The 15051-nt window shown below is 42.9% G+C and overlaps 1 protein-coding gene and 1 non-coding gene across 3 annotated transcripts in view; one reads left to right on the top strand and one right to left on the bottom strand.

Moving 5' to 3' along the window:
* The window catches only part of C1H10orf143 (chromosome 1 C10orf143 homolog), a 31181-nt gene that overhangs the window by 3032 nt on the left and 13098 nt on the right, over positions 1 to 15051 (top strand). The gene's annotated exons all lie outside the window — the stretch shown is intronic.
* LOC132652082 (U6 spliceosomal RNA) lies at positions 12649 to 12754 on the bottom strand. Its single transcript, XR_009589573.1, has one exon. It is a non-coding gene; the product is annotated as a U6 spliceosomal RNA (small nuclear RNA).

Genomic DNA, 15051 nt, shown 5'->3' with positions numbered 1-15051 from the left:
GAGCTTTACTCATGTGGTAATTCTTAACCCTCAGAGTATAAACTGTCAGCTGCTCTGAATAAAATTGGCTATTGCATGAGGCTTTAGTCCACCTCAATTATGGGCTCCGTTCTCCCAGGTCCCACTACTGGTACACTTATAAACACCCATCACTCCTGGGATCTCACCTCAGAATATTGCTGCATTGGGATCAAGCCTTTAGTTCATGAGACTCTGGGGTACACTTAATATCCAAACCATTACAAATCATTACACCTAGTAATTTTTTACTAGTCAGACTTTATCAGAGATGTGGTGGTCTGAATAAGAATGGCCCCCATAGGCTCATATATCTGAACACTTAGTTACCAGGGAGTAGCACTATTTGAAAGGATTAGAAGTATTAGGAGGTGTGGCCTTGTTGGAGGAAGTGTATCATTGGGCATGCACTTTGAGGTTTCAAAAGCCCATGCCAAATCCAGTATCTCTCTTTCTCTCTCAGTTTGTAGATCAGGATGTAGCTCTCAGCTACAGGACTAATCCTCTGAAAATGAAACTAAGCCCCTATTTAATGCTTTTTTTAAAATATGACTTTTCTTGGCCATGGTGTCTCCTTACAGCAATACAACAGTGACTAGGATAAGAAGCATGGGGTGACATCTGCATCAGAAAGAGTTCATCCCAGCATGATGGTGACTCTTGAAAGCTGCATTCCTGTAGCTTCTTAAACAGCAAGCAGGCTGTCTGCAGAGTGTTCTGTCCACAGCAATTGTTGGCTACTTGTAGAAACTCGGGGAGAGGACCTTGTGTGTCTTGTAACTTTCTGAGCTTTCCAAGTCTTATAAAATTGAGCTTCCTGTTTGCTTAGTTTTCTAAAAGGAGCTTCTCTCCAGGAGATGTGTTTCACTTAATAGGAAATGGCTACACAATGGAAGTACCCACTAAAGTTTAGTTTGAAGCACTTTTTAAAAGCTGTGCTAGGGAGAGAGATTGCAGTGGTTAAGAGTACTGGCTGCTCTTCCAGAAGATCCCCAGTGCCCACTTGTCAGTTCATAACTGCCTGTAACTCCAGTTCCTTCTTCTGGCCTTACTTGCCACTGGGCAAGCAAGTGGTACACAGACACATAAGTATGCAAAAACACTCATATACATGAAATAAAACATAAAAAATGTAAGAGCTCTAGGCTCTATAACTTTCCTCTTTAGAACTCTTGAGCCATGGAGTGCAGGTGGATGAAGAAGCCAGTGTGTAGATTGAAGTGCAAAGCGAAAGATGAATTGTAGGTCCAAGTCTGCTGTGTGTACCCATAGAGGCTGAAGGAACAGATATAAGGGATGCCAGGGCTGTTGTGAATTGTTGGGCTACATGCTGCTGTCAACAGCTTGTCATCAGTACATCTGGAACTTCTGTCACCATCTGATCACCAAGACCACCAGTGAGACACTTGCTTCACTCATAACCAGAGTAGCCCCTGCCCACCTTTGCCTGAATTAGTGTTCCGACTTTCTCTGCTCTCGGGTGTGCTTAATTGTAATAGAGATAAGAGAAATCACCTCTTCTGCTGAAAACACAAAAGGTTTAAGACTGCCAATTTTAAGTGGTTTCTACCTTGTTTTGACTGGAAATATTTTAAAGATTGTCTTAGACAGAACTTCAGCAACAGCTACTTTACAGCCAGCCAAAAGCACCAGGGACCCAACTTGCTCCCCGGTCTGGCCTAGTCAGCCTTAGTGACCTTTTACCCTTGCTGTGGTCTCCCCTCTGCAAATTTTTCTGCAGACAAGGGCAGCATTGTGGTGTGTCGTGTCCTGGCAGATTAGCTTTTCCTTTCATGGACACCCCCAGGCATGTCAGACTCTCAGTCCAGAGATAGCAGGCTTAAGGGTGTGTAGAGGACAGGTAATTTTGAGTTCCAAACTGGAGTAATTTTAATGCAGGTTCGTGGACTTTGATATGAATGAACCAGAAGGCATCAGTCTGCTACATTTACCAATTCTTACTATTATGAACTGGTTTTAAAGGGGGAGGGGCTAGGTGGGTGAGAAAGTGTGACTGTTTTTTTATCCATCCATTCAATTTGTGGGTAACTTCAAGTTCTACCTTTGCTAACACTTGGGAAATTATCCAATAAAGCCAGTAGTCCTTGTCAGCAAAACCACTTAAATGTATTGATGGCTTTAACACCATCCCAGAAACCCTAAGGGGTCTAACTTAAAAGTGTGAAGATGGAGAGCTGAATCTGCCCGTTTCACTCCGTCGAATGCAGATTTGATAGCTCATCTGCTGAGTGCCATCCCCAGTGGAAGCCTAATGAGCACTCGCTGATGAGGCAGAGCCCCCGGCCCCCAACAAAACCCTTTGCTTTGCCCTTTGGTGGTTATTAAGATTTTCTTTCTCAGTCATTATAGCCCACTCCTCAAGAAACAAGCTACTGAGCCATCACCTCCACTTTTTCTCTTAGAAAGAATCTGCTGAGCTGAATAGCGAGCTTTACTCGCTTTAGTTATGTTTGGTAAAAGAAACGCAGCAGTGGTTCATCTATGGTTGTGACCCTGACCTAAGTTAAGTATGTTCCTACAGCTACACTGAGCATCAGTCCTTTCCAACTGAGGTCAGAGTTTTTTATGGATGCACAGAAAAGCAGAGGAAAGGTAAGGGCCCACAGGAAGACAATTTTTCTCTGCTAAAGGGCCTCCTGCATGGACTCTGTGTTCACTAACCACCCTGGAAGGACTGTGGGTTTCTTTGATTATCAGGTACTCGGCACCAAGAGAGGTACATAGTAGGTATTCTGGAAACACCACTTGTCTGCCTGACTTGAAGGAATATGTATTTAACTGGAAAAAAAAATGGAGGACACCTAGATAAATGTGTCAAATTGCTGATATTTTCAAAACATCATCTGTTTAGGAAAAACTAGAATTCAGTTGTGTTATAACAAAATGCAGTATTTTGAACAATTACTGCTAACTAGTGAAAAAGGAAAAAAAAAGCAGTCTGTGATTTCCAACAGTTGGGAGACTGAGGCAGAAGGATTACTATGAGTTCAAGGTCAGCCTGTGCTATGTAATAAGTGTAGTCTAGGCTGCAGAGTAATAGTGTGTCTCAAAAAATCCAAACCAATAGAGGGAGGGGCCTACGACTGGTATGTAAAACAGATTCTTCCACTCCCAGAAGCCATCATGTGTCCTCAGGTAGGGATAGGGATTCATGAAACCCTTCCTCCTCCATGCTAAAGGGTTGACTGGCTGGAACGTGTATAGCAATCACAGCTGCTGTGAATTCATGAGTACAGTGGTTCTGTCATATGCAGAAGACACTGTTTTGCTCTGGTCTTGCTGGACCTTTGGCTCTTACAGTCTTTCTGCCCTTTTCCCACAGTGACCCTTAAGCCTTGGTGGGAGGGTGTGTCTCATCTGCCGCTGAGCTTTGACTAGCTATGAGTTAACCAGCATCTACTGCACAAAGACATTTCTCTGCTGAGGTCTGCGAGGTGCACTGATCTATGAATGTCAGGGGGGGCTTGCACCAACCAAGGACCATGCATGGAGAGAACACAGGCCCCCTGCTCAAATGTAGCCGTGTGGAATACCTATTAAGGGGACCAGGGCCTGTCTCTGACACAAACTCTATTGTCTGCTCTATGATCACTTCCCCGGGTGGAGGCAGCCTTGTCAGGACACAGCGGAAGAGGATGCAGGCAGGCAGTTCTAAAGAGACTTGATAGTTAGTCTGCGGTCAGTTGGTAAGGGAGGAGGGCTCTTTCTGAGGACTAGGGGACAGGGATAAGGGGGAAGAGGGAGGAAGGGTGGGACTGGAAAGAGATAAAGGAAGAGGATATGATTGGGATATTAAAATGAATAAATTAATTAAAAAAAGAATTTAGAGAGATTTGATATTGTGTCCTCAAGTCTTTTTTTAAGTCTATTTAAGCCTTTTGCCCATTAAAAGAACTTAATTTATATAACATAAAATTAAAAAAAAAAGATTTGTTTTTATTTTATATTCATGAGTGTTCTACCTGCATGTATGTCTGTGTATCATGTACATGCCTGGTGTCTGCTGAGGTCAGAAGAGTACATTGGTGGTTGTGAGCCTCAAAGTAGGTGTTGGGAAACAAAACTGATATCTTAGTCAATGTTCTGTGAAGAGACCCATGACCACGGCAACTCATGTAAAGAAAAGCATTGAATTGGGGCTGGCTTACAGTGTCAGAGGTTGAGTTCATTACCAGCATTGCAGGGAGCATGGCATGCAGGCAGATCAACAGGCAGCAGGGAGAGAGGGAGCCCCTGCGCCTGGCTTCGGCCCTTGAAACCTCAAAGCTCACCGTTAGTGAGCAGTGACATACTTTCTCCAACAAGGCCACACCCACCACAACAAGGACACACCTAATAGTGGCATTCCCTGATGATCCAGCATTCAACTATATGAGCCAATAGGGACCATTCTTATTTAAACCACCACATCCTGGTACTCTACAAGAACAGCAAGTGCTCTTAACTTCTGATAGAAAGTCTTTCAATGCAGCCTCAGCAGGCTTTGGACTCAGGATCTTCTTCCTCAGCCTTATGGTTTCTGGGATTACCTGTACATGCTACATGCCTGGCTTTACTATGTATTCTTATATGTAGCATCTGATCTATATTGGATTGACTTCTGTGTGTAATAAATAGCTGGTCCTCAGTCTTTACATTTGAAAGTGAATCCTCTTAGAATCCTTCTCTCCTAAAGATTGTGTTTCTCTCCCCTGAATTTTCTTGACTCCATTGTCAGACAGCACTTAACTGTGATGGTTATTTCTCAGCTGTCAGTACCCTTCCATCAATTGCTTGTTTGTTCTTATGCCAAAAGTGTCTTCTCACGATAGGGATAATTGTATGTTAAGGTTCCATTTGGTCTTGCCATCTCCTCCATACAGTGTTTAATTTTTAGGGCTCCATCAGTTGTATTTTTAGTTCTGTCTCCAGCTAATTTAAAAGCACAGGGATAGCCTATGTCTGTCAATTCAGAGCCACAGGCTTCAGGAAAGTCAGCCTTTGTGCTTCATTTTTCTCATTCCAAGCAAGACACAAGTGAACTCCTTACCTTCCGTTGTGATGTGAGGATGAAATGAAGTGCCATTTCCTTTAAATACAGGGGTGTTTATTAGGTTCCGCTTGCTGTCAGTAGATGTGCATAATTGCTTTCTTTGAGATCTTTAGAGTTGGGGCTGGAGATGTACTCAGTGGTACAGTGTTTGTTCTGTCACTAACTAAATGACCTTTAATGTCGTAATCCAAAATGTGACTTAGGATTCTTGTGTGCTGGGTAAACTCAAAAGCCTAAACCCAATCACCAGCAAGTCCACAGAGTGTTTGTCCTTCCTACTCCTACCCCCAAGTTCAGCTTTTTATTGAACATGTGACAAAAGGGGTCTGAGCTGTGCCTGACTCATCACCTGACTCCTCAGACCCTTCATTTGTTTCTGGTCTCCTTTCAGCTGGGGCAGCAGTGGCAAGGCTGTAGGATCTCCCTCCAGTGCTACACAGCTTGTTGGACCAGGGCTCTAGGCCCTGACTGTAGGCCAAGCTCTCAGTGTCTGCAGTAGCCCAGGTTTTTGCCAACAGGTCAGGGTCAAAGGTTCAAATTCATAACACAACTTTAATGAGGACTCCATTGTTGTCCTGCACAGTCCTTTATCATCCATGCAGATAAAGGCAGAATAGTTCAGGCAAACTCAGAGATGGTGTGATATGGACTCCCAAGCAAGGGGCTCTTACTGTATGAGAGGAGAGCCTCACCACAGTATATTCTCAATCCCTGCAAGGATGGAGCACCTTGGCGTGTGTCCTTCCTTCCTTTTTTTTTTTTTTCCTCTCTTTTTCTGTTTTGAGTTAATGTCTTCTTATGTAGTCCAGGCTGACCTCAAAAGTGACGCTCCTGCTTCTGCCTACTCTCTTTCTGAAGAAAAAAATTTACATTTATTATTTTTAATTATGTCTAGATGAGTGGGAGTGTGTTTATGTGCATGCAGGTGCTCAAGGAGGCCAGAGGCTTTGTATCTCTAGGAACTACAGTTGAATGGCTTGACGTGGGTCCTCTAAAGAACAGCTGGCACTCTTGATTGCTGGGACATCTCTTCAGTCCCCTCCCCACACTTTTCTATTAGAAGTGAAAGAATGAATTTTCCTCTTACTCTTCTCCATTGCTTCCTCAAGGTAACCATGTATCTCAGCATTGGTTGGTCTGTTATTTTGACCTTGCCTTGCTGGTGTTACAACTCACCATCTCTTTGCCAAGCTGACTTGGCTGGGAAGTACTGGAAGGTCTTGCCTACTCAGTTGAGAGTCTTTTGAATATTGCACATGGCTGAACGGGACTGCAGCATCAAGATGCCACAGTTTATCTGGTGAGAGCCCTTTACATCCTTGTAAGGTAGAGGCCAAGAGTGAGAGTAAGAGTCCTAACTTCTGGCCCCTTTCTGCTTGACATTCAGCCAGATTTTAATGTGCTGTAGGAAGCAAACCTCTGAAGAGTGCAAGGTCATTTTCCAAATGAAAATGTCATCAGGAAGGAGTCTTTGCTTGATGGAAACTATGCTTTCGCTCTAAATGGCAATCTGTGGGGCCTTATTAATCTTGACTCCGCAGCAGTCCCTGCTCCCTGTGCAGACTGATGGCCATCCAACTGCAGCACAAGGAAACCTCTTTATTATGGCAGATGGAATGGAGTGAAGCTTGGGAAACCTTCCGCTATGTTTCCTGTAGCAGGAACCAGTGGTTTACGTGCAGAGTGTATGTCGGTTTCAGGAAAAGGCTCTTAGTAAAGCTTCTCAAAATGCCTTCAAAATGAAGGATTAGATCATTAATTATTACTATTATTTATTATCATCATTCTTATTTTGAGAACATGTCACTGTATAGCCCAGACTGGTCTCAGACTTGCCATCTTCCTGCCTTGCCTTCCCAAGTGTTGGGATTACATGTGTATACCCCATGCCTGGAGAATTAGTTTATTTCTTTTATGTTCATTTTTATATAAAATGGCTTGCTATTGTTTTCTTGCAGACTTGGTATCTGTGCATTACTAATCTCTAATGACTATTTCTGGTTTTCTAATTTTTTAATTTTAAATTTTTTTTTTCCTTGAGACAGTGCCTCATTATGTAGCCCAGGCTGTCCTTGAACTCACAGAAGTCCACCTGGCTCTGCCTCTGAGGTACCAGGATTATTAGAACAGTCTTTTAGAACAGTGGTTTCAACCTTCCTAATGCTGTGACCCTTTAGTACAGTTCCACATGTTGTGGTGACCCCCAACCACAAAATTATTTTTGTTGCTACTTTATAAGTGTAATTTTACTAATCATAACATAAATGTCTGATATTACAGGATGGCCTTAAGTGTCCCCTATGAAAGGGTTGTTCAACCTCCAAAGGGGTCGCGATCCACAGATTGAGAACCACTGTTTTATTAAGAGTTTAGTGTAGGAAGGTGGGCTTTGGAAGGTGCTTCAGAATCCAGAGCCATGCCCACAGAGGAGCTGTTGTGTGGTCTCCTGGATCCTTAGTCCCTTGTGCATTTCCAGGAGCCCCAGGGTCATGCATATCCTGTCTGGTTTCAGCACAGAAGCTATGCCTTTGAATCTCATTTCTGGCAAATGGCTCAGTCTCAACCCCCTCTTCCCTTTGGACTCTTCATTCATTAAGGTCATTTGGGTCCATCACTTCCAATAAAGGAAGCATCCACATCAACAAAGAGGTGACCCCCTTCCTCCTCAGGGAGGGCAGCTGGACATTTTGAAGCCTGTCCCAACTTTGTCCCATCATTGAGGCAGCAAGATCATGGCTCTTATTTTAATTCACGCCTTGTCTGAAGAGGTGTCTGCTCAGCTCAGCCCCTGCTTCAGCTGTGCTCAGATGAGGCTGCTGTTCACCTCATCTGCTTCAATTACTGTTAAGTAATGGTGTCTTCGTGTCTAGTTGGGATTTTAATTTTGTTTATATAGTGAAGTGTCTTTTTAGTTTGGCGGTAAATCTTCATCTGCCTTTATGAGGGCCGACAGATCCTCTGTGGAAGGGAACAGAGAGAAGGAAGCATGCAGCACAGGCAGCCCCAGTATCAATGCTTCAGCAGCAGTCGGTTTCCTACAGTCGAGGGCAGGCCGTCACAACTGAACTATTGGCCACATGAATGTGTGGATCAGTGTCACTGATGATAAGCTGTCCAGAAACAGCAGACATGAGAGTCATTTAATCCACTCTGATGACTGAGGGTCACCACGTACATAATGTCTTCCAGAGGTTACCTGCTTAGTATGGTATCAGGGTAGGCCTTTCCTTTCCTCCTGTATCAAGGGGTCAAGGACTTGGACCTGCACCTAAGCCACCTAAAGAATGTTGGCTCAGCACCACAAGAGATTACAAGTCTGCTGCCTTCCTGTAACAGATGCTTCACTGCACACACTGTAGAAGTATCTTGGATTTCACTGGTAAAATAAAAATTCTATTCGTGTTTGTTTCTGTGTGCCTTTCTAGCAAATCCAGTTTTATTGAAAGAAGAACAAGAGAGATGCTTTTGCTGCTGACTGACTGTGTTACTTAGGGGGAATGAAAACATGTATGCAAATAGTTCATGTTAGCCTACGTTATTGAGAGTTGACAACAACCCAATTTTAATACAGCAAATTAGCTAATTTTCTGTTGGTGTGGTAAAATACCATGACCTTGGAAACTGAAGGAAAAGAGAGCTTTTTTTTTAAATTTTATTTTATGTTTTTGAGCTTATATAGTTCTAGAGGAATAAGGATCCAAGTGGCAGGCATGGTGGCAGAAACAGGAAGCTAAGAGCTTATATCCTGAATGGCAAGCATGACTCAGTGGGTGAACAGGAAGTGATTGAGTCTTTAAACTCTCAAAGCCCACCCTCCCCCATGACATACCTCCTCCAGCAAGGCTGGACCTTCTAAACCTGTCCAAAAAGCACCACCACCAAGGGACCAGTAGCCAAATATCTGAACCTATGGGGAACATTGTCATTCTAACCACCATAAACATGTTACATCTTTCTCCCTGTAAAAACTGAGCAGAGCCCAAGTAACCAGAGTTGTAGGAATTTTAATTCAGAACATGGCCATCTGGCAAGAGATCACATCCAAAGACCTTCTAAGTCTGTGATCACAAACATGCCTTTAATCCAGGAGACAGAGGCAAGCAGATCTGTGTTCAGGGCCAGCCTGGTATAGAAAAGAAAAGGTAAAGAAAAGCTGAGATCTAGATGTGATGGCACATGCCTTTAATCCCAAACAAGGCAGGTAAAGTTAGTTTGTAGGAAGCACTTGTGCTTAAAAGTGGTGTCTAATTGAGTGGCAGAGGAAGTGACGAATCAGAGAGGATTTGATAGAATAGGATACGCCCAGCTCTCATGAGAAGAGAGAGGAAAGAGAAGCTACTTAAGGGGCAGTGCATAGAGAAAGAGGAGGCAATTTTACCAGAGATGGGTTGCAGAGAGAGAACTCAGGTGAAGACCGAAGGAGCCAGGATGTTAGAATAGATTGCTTGAGTTAGTTGGAGGCCAAGCAGAGCAATTCAGGGGCGGAGAGAAAAGCCAGATTGAATAAGATAGCTGGGAGAGGAGTTTGAGTAAGAACAGCTGAGTTGAACTAGGCAGCCTAGAGCTCAGTAACGACAAGAAAGAGTAAGCTAATTCAGCTAAGTCTGAGAGACCAAAAACAGTCTAGGCTCTGGTTAGATTGTATAGATGCTAGAAGCTTCTAGGACTAGGCCTAGGTTAGCAGACAGAGGCAGTAATTCTCCGAGAAAACAACTGAACCAGGTGAATAAAAGGTTTTACACATGTCAACAGGGCACAGGTGTCAACCTGAAGGAATCCTCATGGCTGGAGCAACTTAAGCTATAAAGTAAATGAGAGCATTAGGTTACAATTCAGAGAGCAGCAACGCCATGCACCTGCCCATACTGAAAATAACCTGATAATAAATGTGAGGAGGGAAAGGGACTTCCTTTAGTAACAAATTCTAATTAATAAATGCCAAAGGCGTGAAAGAAACACAGAATTAACAACAAGTAAATACCATGGTGCCAATTAGGCAAGATCTGTCAATAGAAGTGGGGGGTGGGGAGGGTAATTCAATATGTAGCCCAGTTAGGCTGGCTCAGACAATGATGTTCCTGCTTCAGTCTCCTAGAGTATTGAGAGTACATGTGTGCCACCAGGCCTAGCTGCAAAAGGGCTTTCTAATGAAAACCCTCCCTCACATTTCCAGTGGCACACATCCATCAATCTAGAGACTCTGACTTAACCCAAATTGTCTTCTCATAACTGCAAGGCATCAAATCTATTCCTTTCTGACCAACCTAAAATGGACATAGCCCTTCCTGTCAATGTTCCAGGGTTATTCTGCACTTCCTTACCCTTCTGCTTTTAGGCTATTCCTTGCAGGGTTTCCACATGGTCTGTGTTCCATTTGACACAATCCCCACAAAATACTTTGACTGCCATGCAAGCACCGAGGGAGAAGGAGCAGAGCCCATATGCTGTGATGTGCCCTTGAGTCCCTACAGAAGGAACTGTCAGCGCCCACATTACACAGTGGGTCCAGGCCAAACGTGCCTTCTTTGTGTCTCCACATGAAACAACTCTGCTACTCCTGGGTCTTACTAAGTCTCATCTTTGTTATCTTCCTCTCTTAATTTGACTACAGGCTTTAATGAGTACTACATACTCATTAAATCTGATTTCCATTTAGTCTTCTATTTTTCCATTTTTATGTACATGCCTCTGGGATGTCTGTAAAGATGTAATGCAACATGTTGGTGGAAGCCAGAGGCCAACACTGGGTATTATTTCTCAGGAACACTCTCCACATTTTTTTTTTTTTTTTGAGACAGGATCTCTCAACTGACTTGGAGTTTATCCATTAGCCTAGACTGAGTGAGCCCTGGGACTATCTCTGCCATTCCAACACTGGGACTGCAAGCACATACCAGCACACCCAGCTTTTTTATAAGAATTCTAGGAACTGTACTCAGTTCTCATGTTCGCAAGAGAAGTGCTTTGCCAACTGAGACATCTCCTACCGCCTCCAGTAATGGCATTATGAGTCAGTTGGTGTTAGGTCAGGATCCGGTTAGCCCCTCAAGTCCTTTAGTTGGAAACCTGTGCATACGCTGTGCAGGCATTTCCTATTTAAACTATTACTTTGCTTCTTTTGCACACGTGGATGTATGCGTATGCTGGCTTTTTTTCTTTTCATAATTCTTAGGGTCCAGCTAGGACCTCACACAGAGCAACCTCTCCACATTGTTGTAGGTGGTGATTAATATATACTATTGATATATCTTCTGGCAAAGCTGCTGTTAATCCTAAACAGCTGTATAACCAAATCACCACACAGAGACTATGATTTATTTAGTTAACCTAGAACACAATGCTGGGCAATATTTACTCCATCCTAAACCTCCAAGCCCTCATAGTTTTCTTTTTTTTTTTTTTTAGATTAATTTATCATTTATACAGCACACCAGAAGAGGGCACCAGATCTCACTATAGATGGTTGTGAGTCACCATGTGGTTGCTAGGAATTGAACTCAGGACCTTTGGAAGAACAGCCAATGTTCTTAACCTCTGAGCCATCTCTCTAGCCCCCCCTCATAGTTTTCTAACAATTAGATTTTACTCATTATACTTGCTTTCTGTGAAATCTTAGGTCTGGTTCATTCTCCGTGTTGTTCCAAGATCTGTCCTCTAGCTCTGCTCTCCTAGCTCTTTTGCCTCCCACTCTTTTCCTGTCCTCTGGCTCCTCCCCTCTCTTGCTCAACATTGTGGCTGGTTGTTTTATTTTGGAAGTTTACGCAAAGTTGAGACAGGTGACTTAGAATAAGTATCACAATGCAATATCCGGACTGAAACCAGAGGGGGGGAGGGAGAAATCAGCATTTGAATGAACAAGGGTAAGGTGTATACATTTCAAAAGAACATTATACCAACACCACATGAATGTTATCCCAGTTTGTAGTGATCTCTTTTCTCTATGGGAGAGATAGCTCTGCATATTCTTTTCTCTTTTGCATTTAGCAGTATATTCTAGAAATCACTATAGACTCTTCCATAGAAATCTTCCTCCTTTGTTGTTGTGGTGGTTTGGGGGTTTGTTGTTTGAGATAGGATCTAGCTCAGGCTACTCCATAATATGATTTCCCTCATCTCAGCCTCCAACTGCTGTGATTACAGTGTGTATCAGAGGCGCAGCACCTCTTCCTGTCTGTCTCAGCATAGGACCCCAGGCCTGATGCACCACAGGTTATCCAATGGCTCTCTTGTGCAGGGCGTTGAACACTATGGCAGCTGTGCTGCCATTTCAGCAGAGCAGCAGTGAGTGGCTGCATACAGGTGTCGCCTCCTGTCTAGGCGAACAGGAGTTGTTCGTTGGTGTCGTTGGAGTTGTGCCCTTGGGTAGATACCTAGAGGTAGAATCTCTGGATTCTCCTGACTACCATGGGAATCTCTTCCTTTCCAGCACTGTGGGAGATGCTTGTTTTCTACAGGGCTGTGTCACATTTGAAAAGTTGTGCCAAGCTGATGGACGACAGATGATAGTCTTCTAAATACAAATATATCAGTAACTGTTCTTTTTTTTTTTTTTTTTTTACACATAAGCTTTTTAGTTTAAAAATATGGAACGCTTCACGAATTTGCATGTCATCCTTGCTCAGGGGCCATGCTAAATACTCTGTATTGTTCCAATTTTAGTATATGTGCTGCTGAAGCGAGCACCAGTAACTGTTCTTATTGCTGTGTTCACAGGAAGCAGAGATGAGTTCGCTTTTTCCTTTTTTTCTTTTCCTTTAGTCCAGGACGCCAGCCTTGGAATGGTACCACCCACCTTCAGGCCCCTCAGCTAATCCTCTCTGGGAACACCATCACAGACACCTCCAAAGACATGCCCCAGGCCTTTGTCATCTAAGCAACCTGACAAATCATTGAAATGAGTATTTATTTGAGCTCTCTCCCTCACTGATAGCTTTTCAACAGCTTGCTTGTAAATTGTCTGTCTTTTGTTTATGAGGTGGTACCATTAGTTTCTTTTTTTCTTTCAGGTTTTTGGTTTTTTTGAGACTAGCCAGGCTGGCCTTCAGTCCTGATGCTCCTGTCTGTACCTCCCAAAAGCTGGGATTACACGTATGCACCACTATACACATAGCTTGCTCCTCAGCTTTTATGAGTTTCGCAAGTGAGGGTCGTTAGCCTTCTGTAGCATGTGCTCCAAATAGTTTATTTCTGTTTTTGTCAGGCATCTTCAACTTATTGAAATAATTGTTTTAGTTTTCCCCTTAAGATTTATTATTATTTTATGTGTATGGATGTTTTGCCTACATGTATGTCTGTGTACCACATGTGTGAAGTGCCTGTGGAGGTCAGAGGAGGACATTGGATCCACTGGAACTGAAGTTACAGAGTCAAACCCATCTCTCCATCCCTTGTTTTAATTTTTTGAGACAGGGTCTTGCTCTGTGGTCGAGGCTGTACTCAGAAGTTGAACTTCCTTTGATCCTCCTGCCTCAGCATCCTAATGCTGGCATGACAGGGCTTTGTGACCTAAATGTAGGCTTGTTTTGCTTTGTCCTAAAGAGCTTCTTGTTAATATGTAGTCTGATGTATCAGTATTGCTTTTGTTGCCTTCTGGTTTTGAGTCACAGTTAGAAAGTATTTCCTTGTATTGTGGTTAGGGAGCAAGTCTTTAAAGTTTTAAAATGTATTTACGTAATGCATATGGATGTTTTGCCTGCATGTACTTACATCACATACATATCCGGTACAAAGGTCAGAAAGGGTGTAGGAACCCATGGAGCTGAAGGTGGTTGTGAGCTTCCTTGTGGGTGCTGGGAATTGAACTTGAGTCCTCTAGAAGAGCAGCCAGTGCTGTTATCCAGTGATCTATCTTTCTAGCACCATTGGTTTATTTTTAAGTATGATATCAAAGCCAAGTATCATAGTTACATACCTTTAATCCCAGCATGGAGGCAGACACTTGTGGATCTATGTGAGGTAGAGGCCAGCCTGGTGTACTTAGTGAGTTCCAGGACAGCCAGAGATACATAGTAAAACCCTGTCTGCAAAAAACAAGCAAAAAGGTATCAGGTAAAGGTTTAGTTAGGTTTTCTTTGTTGTTGTTGTTGTTATTTTTCTTTTTTCAAATGACTACCCAGTTATTCAAATAACTTACACTGTATTTAAAAAAGTTAGTCAGGTGTGATGGCATGTATCTATAGCCCAGCACTTGAGAGGATAAGGCAGGAGGTTTGCTGTGAGTTAAGGCCAGCCTAGGATGCATAGCAAAACCTTGTCTTTAAGAAGGGAGTAGCTTGAAAGATGGCTCAGTGGTTTTGGCACTTGTTCTTGCAGAGGAGCGGATTCAGTTCCCATCACCCACATAGCAGCTTACAAACATCATAACTGTAGTTCCAGGGGATCCAAAGGCCCCCTCTGTACTCTACAGGCAATAGGAATGTAAATGGTGCACATATACACACACACACAGAACACTTACACTCATGAAATAAAATAAATGCATTTTTTTAAAAGCCCATTCATAACCCAGTGATATGGGTGACAACTGTCTATATAATTTGGGAATTTTTCTGGACTTTGAATCCTGTCTCTTTGATCTACTTGCCTATTTTTTGCACAAGGTCCCATCCATAATCATTATACAGTCATGTTGTGTTTTAATGTCCAGAGTGTTTTCCCCAGAGTGCTTCGGGCAGTTTTTTTTTCCTTTGCCCTTTAGTACCTATTCATGTTACTCATGAAATATTTATAGCTTGTTGGTATTTTTGCTGGGATTTAAGTAGAATTTTCAAAATAACTTAGGGAGAATACTCATCTTTGTAGTCTCAGGTCATCCTATCTAAGAATAGGGGACTTTCAGAATTAGTTCTTATGTACTTCATGCCTTGAAGAATGGTTTAAGTTGTCACAGGGTACTTAACCTGTATTCTCAGCATTGCTGAGGCAAAAGTAGGAAGATCAGTTCAGAGTCATCCTTTGCTACTTAGCAAGTTCAAGGCCAG

Source organism: Meriones unguiculatus, chromosome 1 (assembly GCF_030254825.1).
Source record: "Meriones unguiculatus strain TT.TT164.6M chromosome 1, Bangor_MerUng_6.1, whole genome shotgun sequence".
Classification (NCBI taxonomy): Eukaryota; Metazoa; Chordata; class Mammalia; order Rodentia; family Muridae; genus Meriones; species Meriones unguiculatus.
The sequence above is the reverse complement of the archived record's forward strand: the minus strand, read 5'-3'. Positions and strand labels throughout refer to the sequence as shown.